The sequence below is a fragment of the Triturus cristatus genome, chromosome 3_2 (genome assembly GCF_964204655.1).
Source record: "Triturus cristatus chromosome 3_2, aTriCri1.1, whole genome shotgun sequence".
Lineage (NCBI taxonomy): Eukaryota > Metazoa > Chordata > Amphibia > Caudata > Salamandridae > Triturus > Triturus cristatus.
Genome location: NC_140584.1, coordinates 1,066,681,976 through 1,066,702,454, shown reverse-complemented (window position 1 = coordinate 1,066,702,454; position 20,479 = coordinate 1,066,681,976). Strand labels below are relative to the sequence as shown.

The window sequence follows — 20,479 nt, the reverse complement described above, 5'->3', positions numbered from 1 at the left end:
AGATGCATCCTAAACACCTCTCAATGTCATATCTCTTTTCCGGTGAGATGTATCACAAACACCTCTCAACGTCATATCTCTCTTCCTATAACATGCATCACAAACACCTCTCAATGTCATATGTATCGCAAACACCTCTCGATGTGATATCTCTCATCCTATGAACTACATCGCAAACACCTCTGAATGTCGTATCTCTCTTACCGTGACATGCATTGCAAACACCTCTTAATGTTATATCTCTCTTCCTAGGAGATACATCGCAAACACCTCTCAATGTCATATCTCTCTTCCTATAACCTGCATCGCAAACACCTCTGAATGTAATATCTCACTTCCCCTCAGATGCATTGCAAACACCTCTCAATGTCATATTTCTCTTCCGATGAGAGGTATCGCAAAAACCTCTGAATATCATATCTCTCTTCCTAGGAGATGCATCGCAAACACCTCTGAATGTCGTATCTCTCTTCCCGTGAGATCCATCGTAAACAACTCTCAATGTCATATCTCTCCGCCTATAACATGCATGACAAACACCTCTGAATATCATATCTCTCTTCCCATGAGATGCATTGCAAACACCTCTCAATGTCATATCTCTCTTCCTGTAACATGCATCACAAACACCTCTGAATGTCATATCTCTCGTCCCGTAAGATGCATCGCAAATACCTCTCAATGTCATATCTCTATTCCTATGAGCTGCATCGCAAATACTTCTCAATGTCATATCTCTCTTCCTATGAACTGCATCGCAAACATCTCTGAATGTCGTATCTCTCTTCCCGTGGGACGCATTGAAAACACCTCTTAATGTCATATCTATCTTCCTATAACATGCATACCAAACACCTCTCAATGTCGTATCTCTCTTCCCGTGAGATGCATTGAAAACACCTCTCAATGTCATATCTCTCTTCCGATAAGATGTATCGCAAACACCTCTCAATGTCATATCTCTCTTGCCGTGAGATGCATCAAAAACAGCATCGCAAACACCTCTGAATAATGTCTGAATGTCGTATCTCTCTTCCTGTGAGATGCATTGCAAACACCTCTGAATGTCATATCTCTCCTTCCATGAAATGTATCGCAAACACCTCTTAATGTCATACCTCTCTTCCTATAACATGCATCGCAAACAACTCTGAATGTCACATCTCTCTTCCTGTGAGATGCATTGCAAACACCTCTGAATGTCATATCTCCCTTCCTATAACATGCATCGCAAACACCTTTGAATGTCGTATCTCTCTTCCCGTGTGATGCATTGCAAACACCTCTTAATGTCATATCTCTCTTCCTAGGAAATGCATCGCAAACACCTCTCAGTGTCCTATCTCTCTTCCCATAACATGCAAAGCAAACACCTCTCAATTTCATAGCTCTCTTCCGATGAGATGTATCGCAAACACCTCTCAATGACATATCTCTCTTCCTACAGGTTTCAACGAAAACACCTCTCAGTATCATATCTCTCTTCCTATAACATGCATCACAAACACCTCTGAATGTGGTATCTCCCTTCCCGTGAGATGCATCGTAAACACCTCTCAATGTCATATCTTTTTTCCGGTGAGATGAATCGCAAACACCTCTCAACGTCATATCTCTCTTCCTGTAACATGCATCACAAACACCTCTGAATGTCATATCTCTCTTCCCGTAAGATGCATCACAAATACCTCTCAATGTCATATCTCTATTCCTATGAGCTGCATCGCAAATACCTCTCAATGTCATATCTCTCTTCCTATGAACTGCATCGCAAACATCGCTGAATGTCGTATCTCTCTTCCCGTGGGACGCATTGAAAACACCTCTTAATATCATATCTATCTTCCTATAACATGCATACCAAACACCTCTCAATGTCGTATCTCTCTTCCCGTGAGATGCATTGAAAACACCTCTCAATGTCATATCTCTCTTCCGATAAGATGTATCGCAAACACCTCTCAATGTCATATCTCTCTTCCCGTGACGAGCATCAAAAACAGCATCGCAAACACCTCTGAATAATGTCTGAATGTCGTATCTCTCTTCCTGTGAGATGCATTGCAAACACCTCTGAATGTCATATCTCTCCTTCCATGAAATGTATCGCAAACACCTCTTAATGTCATACCTCTCTTCCTATAACATGCATCGCAAACAACTCTGAATGTCACATCTCTCTTCCTGTGAGATGCATTGCAAACACCTCTGAATGTCATATCTCCCTTCCTATAACATGCATCGCAAACACCTTTGAATGTCGTATCTCTCTTTCCGTGTGATGCATTGCAAACACCTCTTAATGTCATATCTCTCTTCCTAGGAAATGCATCGCAAACACCTCTCAGTGTCCTATCTCTCTTCCCATAACATGCAAAGCAAACACCTCTCAATTTCATAGCTCTCTTCCGATGAGATGTATCGCAAACACCTCTCAATGACATATCTCTCTTCCTACAGGTTTCAACGCAAACACCTCTCAGTATCATATCTCTCTTCCTATAACATGCATCACAAACACCTCTGAATGTGGTATCTCTCTTCCCGAGAGATGCATCGTAAACACCTCTCAATGTCATATCTCTTTTCCGGTGAGATGTATCGCAAACACCTCTCAATGTCTAATCTCTCTTCCTATAACATGCATCACAAACACATCTGAATGTCATATCGCTCTTCCCGTGAGATGCATCGCAAACACCTCATATCTCAGTTCCTATGAGATGTATCGCAAACATCTCTGAATGTCATATCTCACTCCCTGTGACATGCATTGCAAACACCTGTCAATGTCATATCTCTGTTCATATGAGATGCATCGCAAACACCTCTGAATGTAATATCTCACTTCCCCTCAGATGCATCGTAAACACCTCTCAATCTCATATCTCTCTTTCTATGAGATGTATTGCAAACACCTCTCAATGTGATTTCTCTCTTCACATGAACTGCATCGCAAACACATCTCAATGTCATCTCTCTATTCCTATAAGATGTATCGCAAACATCTGTCAATGTCATATCTGTCTTCCAATAACATGCATACCAAACATCTCTGAATGTCATCTCTCTCTTCCCGTGACATGCATTGCAAACACCACTCAATGTCATATCTCAGTTCCTATGAGATGCATCCTAAACACCTCTCAATGTCATATCTCTCTTCCTATGAACTGCATCGCAAACATCTCTGAATGTCGTATCTCTCTTCCCGTGAGACGCATTGCAAACACCTCTTAATGTCATATCTATCTTCCTAGGAGATACCTCTCAAACACCTCTCAGTGTCATATCTCTCTTCCTATAACATGCATACCAAACACCTCTCAATGTAGTATCTCTCTTCCCGTGAGATGCATCGCAAACACCTCTCAATGTCATATCTCTATTCCTATGAGCTGCATCGCAAATAACTTTCAATGTCATATCTCTCTTCCTATGAACTGCATCGCAAACATCTCTGAATGTCGTATCTCTCTTCCCGTGGGACGCATTGAAAACACCTCTCAATGTCATATTTCTCTTCTAATGAGATGTATCGCAAACACCTCTTAATTTCATATCGCTTTTCCTGGAAGATGCATCGCAAACACCTTTGAATGTCGTATCTCTCTTCCCGTGAGATGCATCCTAAACACCTCTCAATGTCATATCTCTTTTCCGGTGAGATGTATCACAAACACCTCTCAACGTCATATCTCTCTTCCTATAACATGCATCACAAACACCTCTGAATGTCATTTCTCTTACCGTGAGATGCATCGCAAACACCTCTCAATGTCATATCTGTGTTCCTATGAGATGTATCGCAAACACCTCTCGATCTGATATCTCTCATCCTATGAACTACATCGCAAAAACACCTCTGAATGCCGTATCTCTCTTACCGTGACATGCATTGCAAACACCTCTTAATGTAATATCTCTCTTCCTAGGAGATACATCGCAAACACCTCTCAATGTCATATCTCTCTTCCTATAACCTGCATCGCAAACACCTCTGAATGTAATATCTCACTTCCCCTAAGATGCATTGCAAACACCTCTCAATGTCATATTTCTCTTCCGATGAGAGGTATCGCAAAAACCTCTGAATATCATATCTCTCTTCCCATGAGATGCATTGCAAACACCTCTCAATGTCATATCTCTCTTCCTATAACATGCATCGCAAACACCCCTGAATGTCTTATCTCTCTTCCCGTGAGATGCATCCCAAACACCTCTCAACGTCATATCTCTCTTCCTGTAACATGCATCACAAACACCTCTGAATGTCGTATCTCTCTTCCCCTGAGATGCATTGCAAACACCTCTTAATGTCATATCTCTCTTCCTATGAAATGCATCGCAAACACGTCTCAATGTCCTATCTCTCTTCCCATAACATGCATACCAAACACCTCTCAATGTCGTATCTCTCTTCCCGTGAGATGCATTGGAAACACCTCTCAATGTCATATCTCTCTTCCGATGAGATGTATCGCAAACACCTCTCAATGTCATATCTCTCTTCCTGTGAGATGCATCGAAAACATCTCTCAAAGTCAAATATATCTTCCTATAACATGCATCGCAAAAACCTATGAATGTCGTATCTCTCTTTCTGTGAGATGCATTGCAACACCTCTCAATGTCATATCTATCTTCCTATAACATGCATCCCAAACACCTCTGAATGTCGTATCTCTCTTCCCCTGAGATGCATTGCAAACACCTCTTAATGTCATATCTCTCTTCCTATGAAATGCACCGCAAACACGTCTTAATGTCCTATCTCTCTTCCCATAACATGCAAAGCAAACACCTCTCAATTTCATAGCTCTCTTCCGATGAGATGTATCGCAAACACCTCTCAATGTCATATCTCTCTTCCTACAGGTTTCAACGCAAACACCTCTCAGTATCATATCTTTCTTCCTATAACATGCATCACAAACACCTCTGAATGTGGTATCTCTCTTCCCGTGAGATGCATCGTAAACACCTCTCAATGTCATATCTCTTTTCCAGTGAGATGTATCACAAACACCTCTCAATGTCTAATCTCTCTTCCTATAACATGCATCGCAAACACCTCTGAATGTCATTTCGCTCTTCCTGTCAAATGCATTGTAAACACCTCTCAATGTCATATCTCTCTTCCTACGAGATGCAACCCAAACACCTGTGAATGTCGTATCTCTCTTCCCGTGAGATGCATCGTAAACACCTCTCAAAGTCATATCTCTCTTCCAATGAGATGTATCGCAAACACCTCTCAATGTCATATCTCTCTTCCCACGAGATGCATCACAAACACCTCTCAATGTCATATCTCTCTTCCCACGAGATGGATCACAAACACCTCTCAATGTCATATCTCTCCTTCCATGAGATGCATCGCAAACACCTCTTAATGTCATACCTCTCTTCCAATAACATGCATCGCAAACACCTCTGAATGTCACATCTCTCTTCCCGTAAGATGCATCGCAAACACCTCTCAATGTCATATCTCCCTTCCTATAACATGCATCGCAAACACCTTTGAATGTCGTATCTCTCTTCCCGTGTGATGCATTGCAAACACCTCTTAATGTTATATCTCTCTTCCTAGGAAATCCATCGCAAACACCTCTCAGTGTCCTATCTCTCTTCCCATAACATGCAAAGCAAACACCTCTCATTGTCATAGCTCTCTTCCGATGAGATGTATTGCAAACACCTCTCAATGTCATATATCTCTTCCTACGGGATTCAACGCAAACACCTCTCAGTAGCATATCTCTCTTCCTATAAGATGCATCACAAACATCTCTGAATGTAGTATCTCTCTTCCTGTGAGATGCATCGTAAACACCTCTCAATGTCATATCTCTTTTCCGGTGAGATGTATCGCAAACCTCTCTCAATGTCATATATCTCTTCCTACGAGATGCAACGCAAATACCTCTGAATGTCATATCTCACTTCCCCTGAAATGCATTGCAAACACCTCTCAATGTCATACTCTCTTCCTATAACTTGCATCACAAACACCTCTGAATGTCATATCTCACTTCCCCTGAGATGCATTGCAAACACCTCTGAATATCATATCTTTCTTCCTAGGAGATGCATCGCAAACACCTCTGAATGTTGTATCTCTCTTCCCGTGAGATGCATCGTAAACACGTCTCAATGTCCTATCTTTCTTCAGGTGAGATGTATAGCAAACAGCTCTCAATGTTAAATCTCTCTTCCTATAACAGGCTTAGCAAACACCTCTGAATGTCATATCGCTCTTCCCGTGAGATGCATCGCAAACACCTCTCAATGTCATATCTCTGTTCCTATAAGATGTATCGCAAACATCTCTGAATGTCATATCTCTCTTCCAATAACATGCATCCCAAACATTTCTGAATGTCATATCTCTCTTCTCGTGACATGCATTGCAAACACCTCTCAATGTCATATCTCGGTTCCTATGAGATGCATCGCAAACACCTCTCGATGTCATATCTCTGTTCCTATGAGATGTATTGCAAAAACCTTTCAATGTCATATCCCTCTTCCTATGAGATGCATCAAAAACTTCTCCAAATGTCATATCTCTCTTCCAATAACATGCATCACAAACATTTCTGAATGTCATATCTCTCTTCCCGTGACATGCATTGCAAACACCTCTCAATGTCATATCTCGGTTCCTATGAGATGTATCGCAAACAACTCTCAATGTGATTTCTCTCGTCATATGAACTGCATCGCAAACACCTCTGAATGTCGTATCTCTCTTACCGTGACATGCATTGCAAACACCTCTTAATGTCATATCTCTCTTCCTAGTAAATACATCGCAAACACCTCTCAATGTCATATCTCTCTTCCAATAACTTGCATCGCAAACACCTCTGAATGTCATATCTCGCTTCCCCTGAAATGCATTGCAAACACCTCTCAATGTCATATTTCTCTTCTGATGAGAGGTATCGCAAACACCTCTGAATATCCTATCTCTCTTCCTAGGAGATGCATCGCAAACACCTCTGAATATCGTATCTCTCTTCCCGTGAGATGCATCCTAAACACTTCTCAATTTCATATCTCTCTACCCGTGAGATGCATCTTAAACACCTCTCAACGTCATATCTCTCTTCCTATAACATGCATCACAAACACCTCTGAATATCATATCACTCTTCCTGTGAGATGCATGGTACATACGCACATACCTCTCAATGTCATATCTCTATTCCTATGAGCTGCATCGCAAACACCTCTCAATGTCATATCTCGGTTCCTATACGATGCATCGCAAACACCTCTCATTGTGATTTCTCTTGTCATATGAACTGCATCGCAAGCACCTTTAAATGCCATATCTCTCTTCCTGTGAGATGCATCGCAAACACCTCTCAACGTCATATCTCTCTTCCTATAACATGCGTCACAAACACCGCTGAATGTCCGTTCTCTTCCCGTGAAATGCATCGCATACACCTCTCAATGTGATATCTCTCTTCCTATGAAATGCATCGCAAACACCTCTGAATGTCGTATCTCTCTTACCGTGACATGCATTGCAAACACCTCTTAATGTCATATCTCTCTTCCTTTAACTTGCATCGCAAACACCTCTTATTGTCATATCTCGCTTCCCCTGAGATGCATTGCAAACACCTCTCAATGTCATATTTCTCTTGTGATGAGAGGTATCGCAAACACCTCTGAATAGAATTTCATATCTCTCTTCCTAGGAGATGCATCGCAAACACCTCTGAATATCGTATCTCTCTTCCCGTGAGTTGCATCCTAAACACTTCTCAATGCCATATCTCTCTTCCCGTGAGATGCATCCTAAACACCTCTCAACGTCATATCTCTCTTCCTATAACATGCATCACAAACACCTCTGAATGTCATATCACTCTTCCCGTGAGATGCATCGCACATACCTCTCAATGTCATATCTCTATTCCTATGAGCTGCATCGCAAACACCTCTCAATGTCATATCTGTGTTCCTTTGAGATGTATCGCAAACACCTCTTAAAGTGATATCTCTCTTCCTATGAACTGCATCGCAAACATCTCTGAATGTCGTATCTCTCTTCCCGTGAGATGCATTGCAAACACCTCTTAATGTCATATATATCTTCCTAGGAGATACATCGCAAACACCTCTCAGTGTCATATCTCTCTTTCTATAACAATCATAGCAAACACCTCTCGATGTTGTATCTCTCTTCCTGTGAGATGCATTGAAAACACCTCTCAATGTCATATCTCTCTTCCGATGAGATGTATCGCAAACACCTCTCAATGTCAGATCACTCTTCCTACGAGATGCAACACAAACACCTCTCAATGTCATATCTCTCTTCCCGTGAGATGCATAGAAAACATCCCTCAAAGTCATATATCTCTACTTATAACATGCATCGCAAACACCTCTGAATGTCGTATCTCTCTTCCCCTGAGAAGCATTGCAAACACCTCTCAATGTCATATCTCTCATCCGATGAGATGTAGCACAAACACCTCTCAATGTCATATCTCTCTTCCAGTGAGATGCATCACAAACCCCTTTCAAGGTCATATCTTTCTTCCTATAAGATTCAGCGCAAACACCTCTGAATGTCACATCTCTCTTCCTGTGAGATGTATCGCAAACACCCCTCAATGTCACATCCCTCCCTATAACATGCATTGCAAACACCTCTGAATGTCGTATCTCTCTTCCTGTGAAATGCATTGTAAACACCTCTCAATGTCATATCTCTCTTCCTACGAGATGCAACGCAAACACTTCTGAATGTCGTATCTCTCGTCCCGTGAGCTGCATCGCAAACACTTCTCAAAGTCATATCTCTCTTCCTATAAATTGCAGAGCAAACACCTCCGAATGTTGTATATCTCTTCCCCTGAGATGCATTGCAAACACCTTTCAATGTCATATCTTTCTTCCTATAACATTCAGCGCAAACACCTCTGAATGTCACATCTCTCTTCCGGTGATAAGTTTCGCAAACACCTCTCAATGTCATATCTCTCCCTAAAACATGCATCGCAAACACCTCTAAATGTCCTATCTCTCTTACCGTGAAATGCATTGTAAACACCGCTGAATATCATATCTCTCTTGCTAGGAGATGCATCGCAAACACCTCTGAATATCGTATCTCTCTTCCCATGAGATGCATCGTAAACACCTCTCAATGTCATATCTCTCTTCGGGTGAGATGTATAGCGAACACCTCTCAATGTCATATCTCTATTCGTATAACATGCATCACAAACACCTCTGAATGTCATATCTCTCTTCCCATGAGATGCATCGCAAACACCTCTCAATGTCAGATCTCTCTTCCTATAACATGCATCGCAAACACCTCTGAATTTCGTATCTCTCTTCCTGTGAGATGCATCGCAAACACCTCTCAGTGTCATATCTCTCTTCCTATAAAATGCTTAACAAACACCTCTGAATGTCGTATCTCTCCGCCGATGTGATGTATCGCAAACACCTCTCAATGTCAAATATCTCTTCCTAGAAGACGCATTGCAAACACCTATGGATGCCATATCTCTCTTCCCGTGAGATGCATCCTAAACACCTCTCAATGTCATATCTCTTTCCCGGTGAGAGGTATCGCAAACACCTCTCAACGTCATATCTCTCTTCCTATAAGATGCATCACGAACTCCTCGGAATGTCATATCTCTCTTCGCATGAGATGCATCGCAAACACCTCTCAATGTCATATATTTATTCCAATAAGCTGCATCGCAAACACCTCTCCATGTGATATCTCTCTTCCTATTAACAGCATCGTAAAACACCTCTCAATGTCATATCTGTGTTCCTATGAGATGTATCGCAAACACCTAACAAAGTGATATCTCTCTTCCTATGAACTGCATCGCAAACATCTCTGAATGTCATATCTCTCTTCCCGTGAGATGCATTGCAAACACCTCCTAATGTCATATCTATCTTCCTTTAACATGCATCACAAGCACCTCGGCATGTCATATCTCTCTTCCTGTGAGATGCATCGCAAACACCTCTCAATGTCAATACTTTATTCCTATAAGCTGCATCGCAAACACCTCTCAATGTCATATCTGTGTTCCTACGAGGTGTATGGCAAACACCTCTTAATGTGATATCTCTCTTCCTATGAACTGAATCGCAAACCCCTCTGAATGTCGTATCTCTCTTCCCGTGAAATGCAGTGCAAACACCTCTTAATGTCATATCTCTCTTCCTATAACTTGCATCGCAAAGACCTCTTAATGTCATATCTCTCTTCCTATAACTTGCATCGCAAAGACCTCTGAATGTCATATCTCGCTTCCCCTGAGATGCATTGCAAACACCTCTCAATATCATATCTCTCTTCCAGTGAGATGCATCCTAAACACCTCTCATTGTCATATTTCTCTTCCTATAACATGCATCACAAACACCTCTGAATGTCATATCTGTGTCCCTATGAGATGTATCGCAAACACCTCTCAATGTCATATCTCTCTTCCTATGAACTGCATCACAAACATCTCTGAATGTCGTATCTCTCTTCCCGTGAGATGGATTGAAAACACCTCTCAATGTCATATCTCTCTTCCTGCGAGATGAAACGCAAACACCTCTGATTGTCATATCTCTCTTCCCGTGAGATGCATGAAAACATCTCTCAATGTCATATTTCTCCTCTTATAACATGCATCGCATATGCCTCTGAATGTCATTTCTCTCTTCCTGCGAGATGCATTACAAACACCTCTCAATGTCATTTATCTGAATGTCGTATCTCTCTTCCCCTGAGATGCATTGAAAACACCTCTCAATGTCATATCTCTCTTCCGATGACATCTAGCGCAAACACCTCTCAATGTCGTATCTCTCTTACCGTGAGATGCATTGCAAACACCTCTTAATGCCATATCTCTCTTCCTAGGAGTTACATCGCAAACACTTCTCGGTGTCATATCGCTCTTCCTATAACATCCATAGCAAACACCTCTCAATGTCGATTCTCTCTTCCCATGAGATGCATTGAAAACACCTCTCAATGTCATATCTCTCTTCCGATGAGATGTATCGCAAACACCTCTAAATGTCAAATCTCACTTCCTGCGAGATGCAAACACAAACACCACTGAATGTCATATCTCTCTTCCCGTGAGATGCATCGAAAACATCTCTTAAAGTCATATCTCTCTTCTTGTAACATGCATCGCATATACCTCTGAATGTCATATCTCTCTTCCTGTGAGATGCATTACAAACACCTCTCAATGTCATATCTATCTTCCTATAACATGCATCGCAAACAGCTCTCAATGTCATATCTCTCTTCCGATGAGATGTAGCGCAAACACCTCTGAATGTCATATTATTCCCTATAACATGCGTAGCAAACACCTCTGAATGTCGTATCTCTCTTCCCGTGAAATGCATCGTAAACACCTCTCAATGTCATATCTCTTTTCCGGTGAAATGCATCGCAAACACCTCTCAATGTCATATCTCGGTTCCTAAGAGATGCATCGCAAACACCTCTCGATGTCATATCTCTGTTCCTATGAGATGTATTGCAAAAACCTTTCAATGTCATATCCCTCTTCCTATGAGATGCATCAAAAACATCTCCAAATGTCATATCTCTCTTCCTATAACATGAATCACAAACACCTCTGAGTGTCATTTCTCTCTTCCCGTGAGATGCATCGCAAACACCTCTCAATGTGAAATTTTTCTTCCTATGAACTGCATTACAGACACCTCTCAATGTCATATATCTGTTCCTATGAGATGTACCACAAACACCTCTCAATGTCATCTCTCTTCCTATAACAAGCATCACTAACATCTCTGAATGTCAGATCTCTCTTCCTGTGACATGCATTGCAAACACCTCATAATGTCATATTTCTGTTTCTATGAGATTCATCGCTAACACCTCTCAATGTCATATCTCTGTTCCTAAAAGATGTATCGCAAACACATCTCAATGTCATATCCCTCTTCCTAGGAGATTCATCAAAAACATCTCCAAATGTCATATCTCTCTTCAAATGAGAAGTATCGCTATCACCTCTGAATGTCACATCTCTCTTCCTGTGAGATACAGCGCAAACACCTCTCAATGTCATCTCTCTCTTCCTATAACATCCTTTACAAACACCACTGAATGTCGTATCTCTTCCCCTGAGATGCAATTCAAACACCTCTCAATGTCATATCTCACCGCCGATGAGATGTATCACAAACACCTCTCAATGTCATATCTCTCTTCCTAGAAGATGCATTGCAAATACCTTTGAATGTTGTATCTCTCTTCCCTTGAGATGCATCCTAAACACCTCTCAATGTCATATCTGTGTTCCTATGAGATGTATAGCAAACACCTCTCAATGTGATATCTCTCTTCCTATGAACTGCATCGCAAACACCTCTGAATGTCCTATCTCTCTTCCCATGAGATGCATTGCAAACACCTCTTAATGCCATATTTCTCTTCCTAGGAAATACATCGTAAACACCTCTCAGTGTCATATCTCTCTTCCTATAACATGCATAGCAAACACCTCTCAATGTCGTATCTCTCTTCCCGTGAGATGCATTGAAAACACCTCTCAATGTCATCTCTCTCTTCCGATGAGATGTATTGCAAACACCTCTCAATGTCATATCTCTCTTCCTATGAGGTGCAACACAAACATCTCTAAATGTCACATCTCTCTTCCTGTGAGATGCATCGCAAACACCTCTCAATGTTATATCTCACTTCCTATAACATGCATTGCAAACACCTCTGAATGTCGTATCTTTCTTGCCGTGAGATGCATTGCAAACAACTTTTATTGTCATATCTCTCTTCCTACGAGATGCAATGCAAACACCTCTGAATGTCGTATCTCTCTTCCCCTGAGATACATTGCAAACACCTCTCAATGTCATATCTGTGTTCCTATGAGATGTATAGCAAACACCTCTTAATGTGATATCTCTCTTCCTATGAACTGCATCGCAAACACCTCTGAATGTCCTATCTCTCTTCCCATGAGATGCATTGCAAACACCTCTTAATGCCATATTTCTCTTCCTAGGAAATACATCGTAAACACCTCTCAGTGTCATATCTCTCTTCCTATAACATGCATAGCAAACACATCTCAATGTCGTATCTCTCTTCCCGTGAGATGCATTGAAAACACCTCTCAATGTCATCTCTCTCTTCCGATGAGATGTATTGCAAACAACTCTCAATGTCATATCTCTCTTCCTATGAGGTGCAACACAAACATCTCTAAATGTCACATCTCTCTTCCTGTGAGATGCATCGCAAACACCTCTCAATGTCATATCTCACTTCCTATAACATGCATTGCAAACACCTCTGAATGTCATATCTTTCTTGCCGTGAGATGCATTGCAAACACCTTTTATTGTCATATCTCTCTTCCTACGAGATGCAATGCAAACACCTCTGAATGTCGTATCTCTCTTCCCCTGAGATACATTGCAAACACCTCTCAATGTCATATCTCTCTTTCGAAAGAAATGTATCGTAAACACCTCTCAATATCATATCTCTGTTCCTTTGAGATTCATCGCTAACAACTCTCAATGTCATAGCTCTGTTCCTATGAGATGTATCGCAAACACCTCTCAATGTCATATCCCTCTTCCTAGGAGATGCATCAAAAACATCTCCAAATGTCATATCTCCCTTCAAATGAGATGTATGGCAAACACCTCTCAATGTTATATCTTTTTTCCTATGAACTGCATTACAGACACCTCTCAATGTCATATCTCTCTTCCGATGACATGTATCGCAAACACCTCTGAATGTCATATCTCTCTTCCTATAACATGCATTGCAAACACCTCTGAGTGTCGTATCTTTCTTGCCGTGAGATGCATTGCAAACACCTTTTAATATCAATTCTCTCTTCCTACGAGATGCATCGCAAACACCTCTCAGTGTCATATCTCTCCTTATATAAAATACATTGCAAACACCTCTAAATATCGTATCTCTCTTCCCGTGAGATGCATCACAAACACCTCTCAATGTCACATCTCTCTTCCTATAACATGCATCGCAAACACCTCTGAATGTCGTATCTCTTTTCCTGTGAGATGCATCGCAAACACCTCTCAATGTCATATCTCTCTTCCTATAACTTCAATCTCAAACACCTCTGAATGTCGTATCTTTCTTCCCCTGAGATGCATTGCAAACACATCTCAATGTCATATCTCTCCTCCAATGAGATGTATCGCAAACACCTCTGAATGTCGTATCTCTCTTCCTAGGAGATGCATTGTAAACACCTTTGAATGTCATATCTCTTTTCCCGTGAGATGCATCGCAAACACCTCTCAATGTGATATCTCTCTTCCTATGAACTGCATCACAGACACCTCTCAATGTCATATCTCTGTTCCTATGAGATGTATCGTAAACGCCTCTTAATGTCATATCTCTCTTCCTATAACATGCATCACGAGCATCTCGGAATGTCATATCTCTTTCCGTGACATGCAACGCAAACCCCTTACAATGTCATATCTCTGTTCCTATGAGATGCATCGCAAACACCTCTCAATGTGATATCTCTCTTCCTATGAACTGCATCACAGACACCTCTCAATGTCATATCCCTGTTCCTATGAGATGTATCGTAAACGCCTCTTAATGTCATATCTCTCTTCCTATAACATGCATCACGAGCATCTCTGAATGTCATATCTCTTTCCGTGACATGCAACGCAAACCCCTTACAATGTCATATCTCTGTTCCAATGAGATGCATCGCAAACACCTCTCAATGTCATATCTCTGCTCCTATGAGATGTATCGCAAACACCTCTCAATATCATACCTCCCTTCCTAGGTGATGCATCGCAAACACCTCTCAACGTCACTTCTCTCTTTGTATAAGATGCATCGTAAACTCCTCTGAATGTCACATATCTCCACCTAAGAGATGCATCTCTCTGCAAAGGAAAATGCAATCTTAATCTAAACTGTTTTAGAAACATAATATATCCTTCAACAGTTCTATGTGCTTCCCAGTTTTTCTAATTGTTTGTTTGATTGTTAATAGTGATGCTGGTAATGTGTAGTCCTAGCATTACTCTGTTCAATTGGCATGAGTATATAAACAGCAATAAGCACTGGCTGCTCCACTGTGCTCAGAGGTCACTGTTTGCCGTTTGCCAGTCGGCTTGTTCACACTGGTTGAGCCCAACCTGCAGATAACGGGGTCTTTCACTTTGTCAATTGGATTGTAGCTACAAACTACCTGAAACACTTTATTTTTAAATATGTATTACATGTTTGCACCACCTCTAGTACTCCTCGCTTTCGTAACAATTTTATGAAGTGCAACTACGTTGTGCTTCAAGGTTTTAAGAGCTATATAACAGTGGTCTTACATGGCCACATGTCTGGGATACACTGTTTGCATCTCTTACCAAAGAACAGGTTCTGAAACTTATAATGCCAGGCAAATCCGGGTCCCCTTCAGACCCTTTCCCAAAAACAATTGTACACCTGTCCCCTCAGGTTTTTGAAGAACAACTCACAAAATTCCTGAATAAAGTGATTCGCACAGGACATATAACTTACGAATGGAAGGTGGTATCTATCCTGCCTCTATTGAAAAAAAGCAATCCTGACCCCAGGGAACCAAGTATTTATAGGCCTATCTTGAGACTCCCTTTCCCAGCCAAACTACTGGAAAAAGCTCTGAATAACGAACTGATGGCTTGTATTGATAACAATAATCTACTGGACCATTCCCAATACGGTTTTAGAAAGGCTCACAGTACTGAAACAGCCTTGCTTACCACCTCAGAAGAGCTTAGGTGGATCATGGATGGTGGCAGTCAAGCTGTCCTGATCCTACTCAATCTCTCTGCGGATTTTGATACGGTCAACCGGCTAAGGGAGTTGGGAATAAGAGGCATAGCTTTGACTCTACTAAAAGATTTTATAACTGATAGAACAAACCATGTAACCTTGGGCAACTTCACGTCAAAACAATTCTGCTTGCCATGCGGGGTTCCGCAGGGATCCTCCTTGAGCCCCACCCTCTTCAACCTGTATGTCGCCCCCTGATCAAACTGATAAAATCCCTAGGTTTCTCAGTAGTGTCAAATGCCAATGACACCCAAATTGTGGTGTCAATCTCCAAAGATCAGGAAGAAGTGTGGCATAAATTCAGTCCCTGCATGCTTCAAATAGATTATTGGATGAAAAACAATTGCCTAAAATTAAATGCTGGTAAAACAGAGGTCCTATTGTTTGGAAATAATAGATCCCTTTGGTAGCCAATCTAATGGCATCCGGATATAGGACCATTACCAACTCCAGTACATAAAGGAAGGAACTTGGGAGTTATTTTGATGATAAACTCCACTTTGACCATCAAGTAAAAGCACTTTCTTCATCTGTTTTTTATACACTAAAATTATTCAAAATGATCTGTCCATAATTCCCGAATGATCTACAAAAAACAGTTGTTACATCAATGATCCTGGCCAAGTTGGACTATGGAAAGGCCCTCTTTATCGGCATCTGGAAAAAGTAATTCTAAAAACTTCAAACACTGCAAAACGCGGCAGCGTGACTTCTTTCCGGAATTCCCAAATCGGTGGGGCAAGCTCTGCTCAAACTGCATTGGTTACCTATAGCAAAATGTATAGAGTTTACAAGACCTTATGCATAGCCTTTAAAGCATTGCATAATTCAGGTCCTAGCTACTTTCGTGCAAAACTTGCCTGGTACTCCCCAGGCAGAAAGCTCAGATCCTCAGACGCAATGCTGTTATCCCCGGCAAGAGTAAAATATGCTAGATGGGGTGGGAGGTGCTTTCTTCTGAAGGCAGCTACACTTTGGAACGGTGTACCGTTGGATATAAGGAGATGCTCTAACTTCCTGGCCTTCTGGAAATGAATAAAAACCTGGATGTTCTCACGTTAATTTTTCTTTTTGGTACCAACTTGGTTCCCTTGAGCATCACCACAGACAGATGCAGTGCCAAGACGCCTCCGGGCAGTCAAGAGCTATACAAAACCAGAAATCAAATCACTTTGTTTCTGCTCTTAACATGCTTCGGCCCTCAGTATGAGTCGGGCAAAGTGGATGTACCATATGGATCTCCGTACTACCCGATCACAAATGGGCAGATGTTTTTGTAGCTTGTTTTCCAGGGTGCGGGAATCCAAGACTCAATTTTCCTGGCAGGAAAATCCAGCCTTAAAAAACTGGCCTTAATCATTAAGTAACTAAAAGAACTATGGATCCAATTTTGAGTTTGGCAGATGGGTACTGCATCATAAATGTGACCGATACGTGCTGTGACTGAAAATAAACACCAAAATAAAAGTGCCCCCCGTTAGTGAATTAGATAGCTAAATAAAAAGTAGTCCATTATTGCAAATTAGGGTAGTTTTGAACTTGCAAAGACACGCTGTATAAGTGTTTTCCAAGGTACGGAAGCCTGCATGGGTTTGAGCTTGCAGCAGGCAATGTTTGTTTTAATAACAGGAAAATCACAAGTAAAAAGCGGCCCAGCATACCATAAAACAGGGCCACGAACAGCCAACAAAATGGCCCACACACTGACCTGACAGACTGGCCCGCTATACACTGCCAGATTGGTCTATAGGCCAGTCGAACCCTGCCGCTGCCATACTCCAAGTGCTCCGGGCGAGGCGGGTGTTATGTTATGTTATGTTAAAACATGTGACGCTCTTTTATAGCGCACGGCTACTCCGAAGAATGTCCCGGCGCTTTGACAAAAACCCGAGAGGACCAGGGCAGATGAGAGCAGACAGATGGGTTACTGAGAAAAAAGCCATGTCTTCAGCTCCTTCCTGAAAGTCAGTAAGTTATTGACTTTCCTCAAAGAGACGGGCAAAGAATTCCAACATTGAGGTGCCAGATGACGGAAGGAGCGACCTCCAATTCTAGCCCGTCTAATGGAAGGGACAGAGGCCATGGACATAGATGTAGATCTCAAAGTTCTGCTAGGAACATAGAAGGCCAAGCGCTTCCTGATGTATTTGGGCCCTACCAGATGGAGTGCCTTAAAGGCAAGGGTTAATGCCTTAAAGGTGATCCTTTTAGACATCGGGAGCCAATGCAGCCTTTTTAGTAGCTCAGATGCCCTTGTTCTCCGCTGAAGACCATAAATGGCTCTTGCGGCAGAATTCTGCACAATCTGCAGACGCGAAAGAAGAAATTTAGGCAGCCCCAGATAGAGCACATTCGCATAGTCGAGGCGAGAGCCTATCAGGGCCTGCACAGTGATCTTTCTATGGTGCAGAGACAACAGCGGAAGAAACTTGCGCAACATCTTCAGGATGCCAAAACATTTACCCGCAAGCCCAAGGATCTGAGGTCTGAAGGAGAGACCATCGTCAATCTGAAAACCAAGATTTTTAGCCTTAGACGAAGCATCTGCCGGTGGAAACATATCGGAAGGCCACCAAGACTTCCATCTGGGGTCAGGGGAACACCCAAAGAAGAGCAATTCCGATTTATCGGAATTACATTTCAGACTGTGCTGTTGAAAACAGTCAAAAACAGCCCCCAGACAGTCTCTGATCCGCAGGCCGTCAAAGTCCGAACCCTTAGCACAGGTAAAGAGGAGCTGGGTGTCGTCAGCGTAGGATATGATCTGGGCACCAAACGATTCCGCCACTGCCGCCAGAGGAGCCATATAGATATTAAAAAGGGTGGGGCTTAAGATGGAACCCTGAGGCACCCCAACCTCCAAAGGTGGCATCTCGGCGGAAAAAGGAGGAGCCCAGACCGTTTGCCGTTGGCCGGTCAGAAATGACTTAAACCAATTCAACACCGTTCCCAGGAGTCCGATCTCCCAGAGCCTTGAAAGGAGACCGTCATGGGGAACGGTGTCAAAGGCCGCCGACAAATCCAGCATTACCAAGATGGCCTTTCCCCCAGTGTCTAATACCTCCCTGATGGCATCGGTGATTTCAAGAAGAGCAGTCTCCGTGCTCATATTCGCACGAAAACCCGATTGAGTGTCATGCAAGATATTGTTACTCTCAATAAAGGTAGAAAGAGAGGCATGCACATGCTTCTCAACCACTTTGCCAGAGCAGGGAGGAGGGAGATAGGCCTGTAATTGGAGTGGATTAGTGGGTCCAGATTGGGCTTCTTAACTAGCGGCAGGATCAAGGCGCGCTTCCAGGCTTGGGGGACAACTCCAGTGCTCAGGGATATATTGAGCACCGGGTTAAGCAAGGGGTTCAAGGCAGGCGCTACTCGCCCAAGACATTTTGCAGGGCAGGGATCCTGCGGGGAGCCAGATTTCAGCTGGGTGAGGAGATCGAGTGAGGCTGAGGATGATAGAGGGGGAAATTCAGATAAAGAAGGACCTTCCACCACCCCAGATGGAAACAGGGCCGGCCTGGTCTCAGGTGCAGATGCAAGACTCATAGGGGGAAAAGTATCTTGAATAGATGTGATTTTAGTGGTAAAAAAAGTTGCAAGCTGACCAACCCATGATTCGGTATGGGAGTGTGAGGGCAAGATCAAGGTAGGGGAGACAAACTCCTTTACGATGCGAAAGACTTCTTTACTTGTATTCTCAGCATCGTCAATCCTTCTTTCAAAATAGGCTTTTTTTCCAGCCATAATATGGCTGTGATAAAGCCTAATAGCTTCCCTATATTTAGTTTTATCCCTGGGATCATAAAGGCGACGCCATGCCCTTTCGGCTTTCTTACACTCACGTCGCATCTCACCGAGAGAGGGTTTGAAACTTAGCACCCGTCCACAAGACTCAAATTCATGCCCTGTTTAGGCACATCCGGATAACCAGTGCAATCCGCTTTCATAATTACTTGTTTTTGTCTTTGTGTCTTTTGATCAATGTAAATACAGGTTTGTATGCCATTTAAAATAATTTCTCAATAACTAAAGCCCCCACCTCCCGGTCTCTTAATTGAACTGAAATCACATTAATTCAGAGAGGAACATTGTCTGATCTTTGCAGAGGGGCCATAATTATTGCATATGTGACAGCTCAGCTCGTTTTTGAAAACTGGGCATTAATTGAATTGTAATCTTAAAATACTTTGTAGTTATCCTTTCTGATATGAATCTTACATCATACTTAGTAGAAGTCTCACAGAGGAGCAGGCCACTTTATCATAATATCTATCACTCACCCGAGGAGAAGGTAAGCGTTTGGCACATAGCCATGCATTAGCTTTTAAGTCCATTCTATTTTGAACCTGCTATTTGGGTTTGCAACCTCAGTGATCCAAGTCATACCTAAGACAAACTTTTCTTTCATATTTACTTATTACTAAACTCAAAAATGGGCCAGATGTAGAGTTTAGCGGACTGGTTACACCCTCACAAACGTGACGTATATCCCACCCACTTTATTACAAGTGCATTAGGATACACTACACTTTTAAAAAGGCGAACGGGATGTGTCACGTTTGT

General features: G+C 42.2%; 1 protein-coding gene across 1 annotated transcript in view; it reads right to left on the bottom strand.

The window, feature by feature from the left end:
* The window catches only part of LOC146859134 (uncharacterized), a 2,052,335-nt gene that overhangs the window by 1,558,946 nt on the left and 472,910 nt on the right, over nt 1-20,479 (bottom strand). The window lies entirely within an intron of this gene.